Here is a 6,123-nt window from a genome sequence, read left to right as displayed (position 1 = left end):
TAACCCTGCTGATTCACGGATTATTATCTTCATGTGCTGATTCACGGATTATTATCTTCATGTGATTATTCACGGATTATTATCTTCATGTGATTATTCACGGATTATTTTCTTCATGTGATTATTCATGGATTAAAATCTTCATGTGATTGTGACAACGTGCAACAAGAGAGAAAGAAGAGGAACTGAAGAAACTAGACAACGTACAACAAGAAGAAAGAAGAGGAACCGAAGAAACTAGACAACGTGCAACAAGAGAGAAAGAAGAGGAACTGAAGAAACTAGAAGAAGCATAGTAGCCTGGAGGTGATTTTTATAAACTTTATTGACTTTTGATACATGTTTTATACAGAGCTGTAGCGGATATCGTGGAAGAAGAGGATTTTACAAGAAGGAGATGTCTTTTGACTTTTATACCAGATGAGGAATGACTTTTCTTTAAAAGTGACTTTTTACGGAGATTCTGCTTGGATTGGACTTGATTGATTTCTGCAAAAGAAGAAAAGAAAGTATTAACAATGATGAATCCTGAACAATTTTATGAACAGTATCTACGTGATGAAGAAACTGAGGGAGCAGAATTTCCGATGGGAGGAAATAGTCATAATTCTACTGGAGGTGTTCAAGAACTAACAGTAACAGACAAGACATACAAAGGATCAAGTAGAAGAGGTCTACAAATGAAACCACAACTTTTCGATGGGAGTGATGACTTTGAGACATACTTAGATCAGTTTGAATGTATTGCTGATTTAGGTGGTTGGACACTGAGAGAAAGAACACTCACTCTTGGAGCCTGTTTGAAAGGACAAGCCAGAAGATTCTACGCTGGACTAGCACCTCATGAGAAAAGAGAATATGCCAGTCTTATATTTCAACTGCGACAGAGATTCGGCACAGCATCCAGACATGGGGTGTACTGGACCACACAGTTTGAAAACAGAAAAAGACTACCAAATGAAGGATTGGCAGACTTTTCTGATGAACTTCTTCTACTTGCACAAAGGGCATATCCAAATGTTGGGTCATCAACTCAACATCAACTTGCACTACAGCAATGGTATAAAAATATGAGTCCAGACATAAAATGGCGATGTTTGGAGAGAAACTGTCAAACCATTCGTGAAGCTGAAGAGGTGGCTGACATGTATGAAGCTATCATGGTACCACAGAAAAAGAAAATCTTCATGGTCAACGGAGAAGAATCAACGATGATAAATTCTTCACCGGAGACAACTGATCGAAATCGTCAACAACAAAAGGGAGACAGACGGTGCTGGACATGTAATGGGACTACACATTTGTCCAGAAACTGCAGACAGAGAACACAGTTTTGCACATGTTGTAAACGCTCTGACCACAGTTTGAAAGACTGTAATTTGTACAGGAAGTGCAAAGAACAGGAACAATTTGAAACTCGACCAACCCACAACGGACGTTCTCAACAGAGAAGAGAGGGAAACGAGAACCGCCGATTTTAAAGGGTCGAGAATCGGTAAATCGACGAAGACCCAACATGAAGAAAGAAGAAATTACGAAACAGGAAAACAGAGAGGATACTCAACCGAGTCAACACTACGTGAAGAAAGAAGAAATTACGAAACAGGAAAATAAGGAAGATACTCAACTGAGTCAACGCTACATGAAGAAAGAAGAAATTACGAAACAGGAAAACAGGGAGGATACTCAACCGAGTCAACGCAACATGAAGAAAGAAGAAACTACGGAACAGGAAAACAAAGAGAAAGAAGATAAAACACAAGAAGATGTACCAAGAAGAATTGGTGTATCGGGATCAAAAATTAGTGATACTGACAATGGAATGTATACTTCTGTATTGGTAGAGAACCAAGAAAAAGTCAACTTTCTAGTTGATTGTGGAAGCACTACAACTCTTCTTTCTACGTCAGTTTTTGATAAACTTAACAAAAACAGTATTTCACCTCTTCAAGTGTCTACTCCATTAGTTGCGGTGAATGGTCAAGCAAATAAACAAAGAGATCAAGAAACAATGAAAGAAGAAAACTTTGTTGCATGTACTTTGACACAACGGAGAAACAAGAATGATGAACTAAGACCTACAGCAGTTCAATTCTCTTTCTCTGACATCCTCAGTTCCGAAGACAAGTCTACAGCAGTTCAATTCTCTTTCTCTGATATCCTCAGTTCTGCAAGCAAGCAAGTCAAGCAAGAAAACCACAACATAGCTATGATTGTGGAGGATGAACAGAAACCGTCATGTAGTAAAACTCTAGACTCATCATCAAGTACAGAAAAACCTGATTTTGAAGTCAGATTTCATCCATTATCTTTGGACGGATGGAATGCAGAAGAACTTAGCCAAGCTCAACTTGAAGATCAAGATATTGAACCACTTCTATCTGCGAAGATGAAATCAAAGGAGCGACCAAAATGGGCAGATCTCTCTACAAAACGTTCTCAGGCAAAAACACTTTGGGCTCAGTGGGACAGACTATGTATAGTAGATGGTATTCTCTGCAGAAAGCGTCTTGAGAATGATAAAGATACAGGACTACAAATGATCGTACCTGAGTCAAAGCAAGAAGATGTTATGAAGAATCATCACGACGTTCCCACCGCTGGTCATCTTGGATCTGAAAAGACAGGAGAGAGAATAAAACAGTCATATTATTGGCCAGCCATGGATGATTGTATCAAACGCTACTGTGTACAATGTGATAAGTGTGCTGCTCGAAAATCTCATCAAAAACATGTTCCACTTGGACATTGTGGAGTTGGTGAACCTCTGGAACGGGTGAATCTAGACATATGTGGACCTTTTCCCAAAACAGTGATGGGAAACACACATATTTTGGTCATCACAGATCAATTCACACGATGGACAGAAGCAATACCAATTCCAAATCAAGAAGCAAAGACAGTAGCACAAGCCTTCATAACTCATTTCGCAAGCAGATTTGGGTATCCACTAACACTATACACTGATCAGGGCACAAACTTTGAATCAGTGTTATTCAAGGAAATGTGTAATCTAGTGGGGATAAACAAGACCAGATCTACAAGCATGCGGCCTCAAGCAAATGGAATTGTAGAACGATTCAACAGAACACTGGCTGCTATGTTAACAGCGTACTGCGAAAACAACCAGAAAAGCTGGGATATCTACTTACCTCTGCTGGCCTCAGCATACAGATCGTCGGTTCACTGCAGTACAGGTATAACTCCAAATCGAATGATGCTGGGACGTGAGGCGAGACTACCGATGTCACTGGTGTTTGGACGACCCGGAGCTGAAGAAGAAGATGTTTCCCCAGATGTCTACACTGCAAACCTGGAACAGACATTTCAAAAAGTATATGAACATGCGCGGAAACATTTAAAGAAAAGTGCAGTGCATCAAGAGAAGTACTACAACATGAAAACCAGAAAACGTGAACTGAGTGTAGGACAATTAGTCTGGTTGTTCAACCCTGTCAGGAAGATAGGTGTGTGTACTAAAATGACGTCAAAATGGAAAGGACCGTATATTATCACCAACAAGATTGATGATTTGACATACCTTATTAAAACTAGACCAAAGAAAGATTCAAAAGCGTATCACATTGACAGACTGTTACCTTATAAAGGAAAGAATGTGCCGACGTGGATGGAGAAGTGGAGACTGAACTGTTCGTAACTTCGCCTTGTTTTTCTGGAACATAACGATGACATTGTGCAAAAGATAGTCATTCATAAACAGTATTCTCATATACGTCTTTCGTATGGATTGTGTTAGTTAGTATGATGGAGCGTAACTCAAGGTAAATTGAGGCTGGTTTCGAGACATATATATCCCTGTGTGACAATAATGTGAGGCACTAGGCCAAGATAATTATTCAAACTGGACAGGTAGAGTTCTCAAGGAGTCGAGTTATTGTTAGGCGATGTGAAATTGGTAAAGCACGAAGGTACTGTAGCACGCTTTTTCAATCCTAACAATGTTACTCGGTCTCGGTTAGTTTTAGAAGATAAGTGGGTAATACAAGATGTATTGTAGTATGGACGGTTGACAAATATGAAAACATTGACTATGAATAACTTAATTAGCGCAATACGATATTAATGTGTTACAGATGGAACCAGTACCGGTATATGAAACCATAAGTGATGTTTCAATCAATCAGGAAGGTCAGGGGAAGGAGAAAGAGAAAACAGACTTGCCTTCTGCAGCAAAACTATACCCAGTCACAGTGTATCTGCCCTATGACGAGGTTATGGCAATTGCACAAGTGCAGACAACCAACTCCTTCACATCGTCTGAAATCAAAAGAAAGAATGGAAAAACCACCATCAAATTAAAGTTCAAGAAAATCAAATAGGACAGGAGTGATTCACTCAAGTTTTAATTTCAAATTTCAATTTCTATGTTCTAGTTCTGGTACTGGTAGTTAAAGTTACAGGAGAATATGTTTTAAAATATATAGATTATGCGGAGCATAATGTTAGAAAGCGGGGGTGCATGTAATGGATGGCCCTATTAGTATTATCCAGGAACTTTAAGCTGAACATTAGTGGATCTAACTTTTGCACTGAGAAACATGTGATACAGATCTAAAAGTGTTCTTCATTGAGACAAGTGAAAGACTGAGAGACTTGTGGACAAATGTTATGATATTAACTGTGTTAGGATGTACTCACCAGAAAACCACTGCACAGTTCGTAGCAGGAAACTTTCGCTGACTAGTTTATGTAGTTTTTATTCGGAATCGTGTGCGTATCGATCGCATTCTTAAGAAACGAACACAATGGAACATAGTCTTCTCTTCGATGACGCCATTTTAGATGACGTGTTGTTCGAGATCTCATCGAAGAAGAACGATGAGAGAATGTTATGTTATGAAATGTGCATGTGAATATTACTGCATGCATTTTAGAATTAATTCATTATTGATAAGATAATGATTGAGTGAAAGGAAACAGAGATTTGGTTTAGTTAGATAAATTGTTTGTATGTTGTTAGAGGTTACCTAGGGAAACGTAAACAAACACTTTTTGGTCGCTTTGACTTGAGAAGGTGTTATACGAGATCTCATCGATGAGAGAATATTATGTAATGAAATGTGCATGTAAATATGGTTATGCATTTTAGAATTGATTCATTATTGATAGGATAATGATTGAGTGAAAGTAAAATGGAGATTTAGTTCGGTAGGATAGGTTGTTTGAGCATTGTTAGAAGTTACCTAGAGAAACGTAAACAAACATCCTCGATCGCCTTGACTCTAAGACGATCGAGAGTGTCGGTTCGTTGCTAAAGGTACGAAACAAGAAGAAAGGAAGGAGAGACAAGGTATGTTGTTTATGTTGTTAGGACATGTATTGGGGTAACGTAGACAGTCAGGGGAGATCGTTATAGACGATCGAAACGTTAGCGGTAGCTAGCGGTAACAGGTAAACAAACAAGAAAGGGAATAAATAGAGAAGGGAAAGCAGAAATCGGGGCTTAGCTTATGAAGTTTTCTAGTCGCTAGTTCCTAGCGGTTGTTCTAGTTGTTCCGGGCTTATGCGGGTTCCTGGTTGATGAAGTTCCTAGCAATTGTTCCAGCAATTTGGTTCTTTTGGCTGAGCGAGGGGGTTCTAGTATTCTTCTTCGAGACTGGATGAGGAAGGATATAATATTGAGTTAGAGAACACTAGGTTCTAAACTACATGAAGGGATAGCAGTCTACAAGAAGAAAGTGGGGCTATCCGACAGGAGAAATCGGGGCGGCTTCTTCGAGACTGGACTAGGAAGGGATAGCAGTCTACAAGAAGAAAGTGGGGCTATCCGACAGGAGAAATCGGGGCGGCTTCTTCGAGACTGGACTAGGAAGGGATAGCAGTCTACAAGAAGAAAGTGGGGCTATCTGACAGGAGAAATCGGGGCGGCTTCTTCGAGACTGGACTAGGAAGGGATAGCAGTCTACAAGAAGAAAGTGGGGCTATCCGACAGGAGAAATCGGGGCAGCTTCTTCGAGACTGGACTAGGAAGGATATAATATTGAGTTGAGAATATTAGGTTCTAAGCTACATAAAGAGATCGCAGTCTACAGTAAAGAAGATAGTCCAGAACAAGGTCATCATATGTCATGCCTATTTTTATATGTGAATGAATGATGCACT

The 6,123-nt window shown here is 39.6% G+C and overlaps 1 long non-coding RNA gene across 3 annotated transcripts; it reads right to left on the bottom strand.

The window, feature by feature from the left end:
• Positions 1–307: 307 nt before the first annotated feature.
• LOC138946214 (uncharacterized) lies at positions 308–5,716 on the bottom strand. Of its 3 annotated transcripts, XR_011449209.1 has the most exons (6): positions 4,660–5,716; positions 4,183–4,278; positions 3,600–3,673; positions 3,153–3,313; positions 2,550–2,615; positions 308–489 (listed from the first exon to the last, which is right to left on the bottom strand). It is a non-coding gene; the product is annotated as an uncharacterized lncRNA (long non-coding RNA). The 3 variants fall into 3 exon arrangements; XR_011449210.1 differs by lacking the exon at positions 4,183–4,278; XR_011449208.1 differs by lacking the exons at positions 4,183–4,278; positions 4,660–5,716 and having other exon boundaries at positions 3,600–4,166.
• Positions 5,717–6,123: the final 407 nt, after the last annotated feature.

The sequence above is a fragment of the Littorina saxatilis genome, linkage group LG13, assembly GCF_037325665.1.
Source record: "Littorina saxatilis isolate snail1 linkage group LG13, US_GU_Lsax_2.0, whole genome shotgun sequence".
Taxonomy (NCBI): domain Eukaryota; kingdom Metazoa; phylum Mollusca; class Gastropoda; order Littorinimorpha; family Littorinidae; genus Littorina; species Littorina saxatilis.
This window is presented reverse-complemented; position numbering and strand designations above follow the sequence as displayed.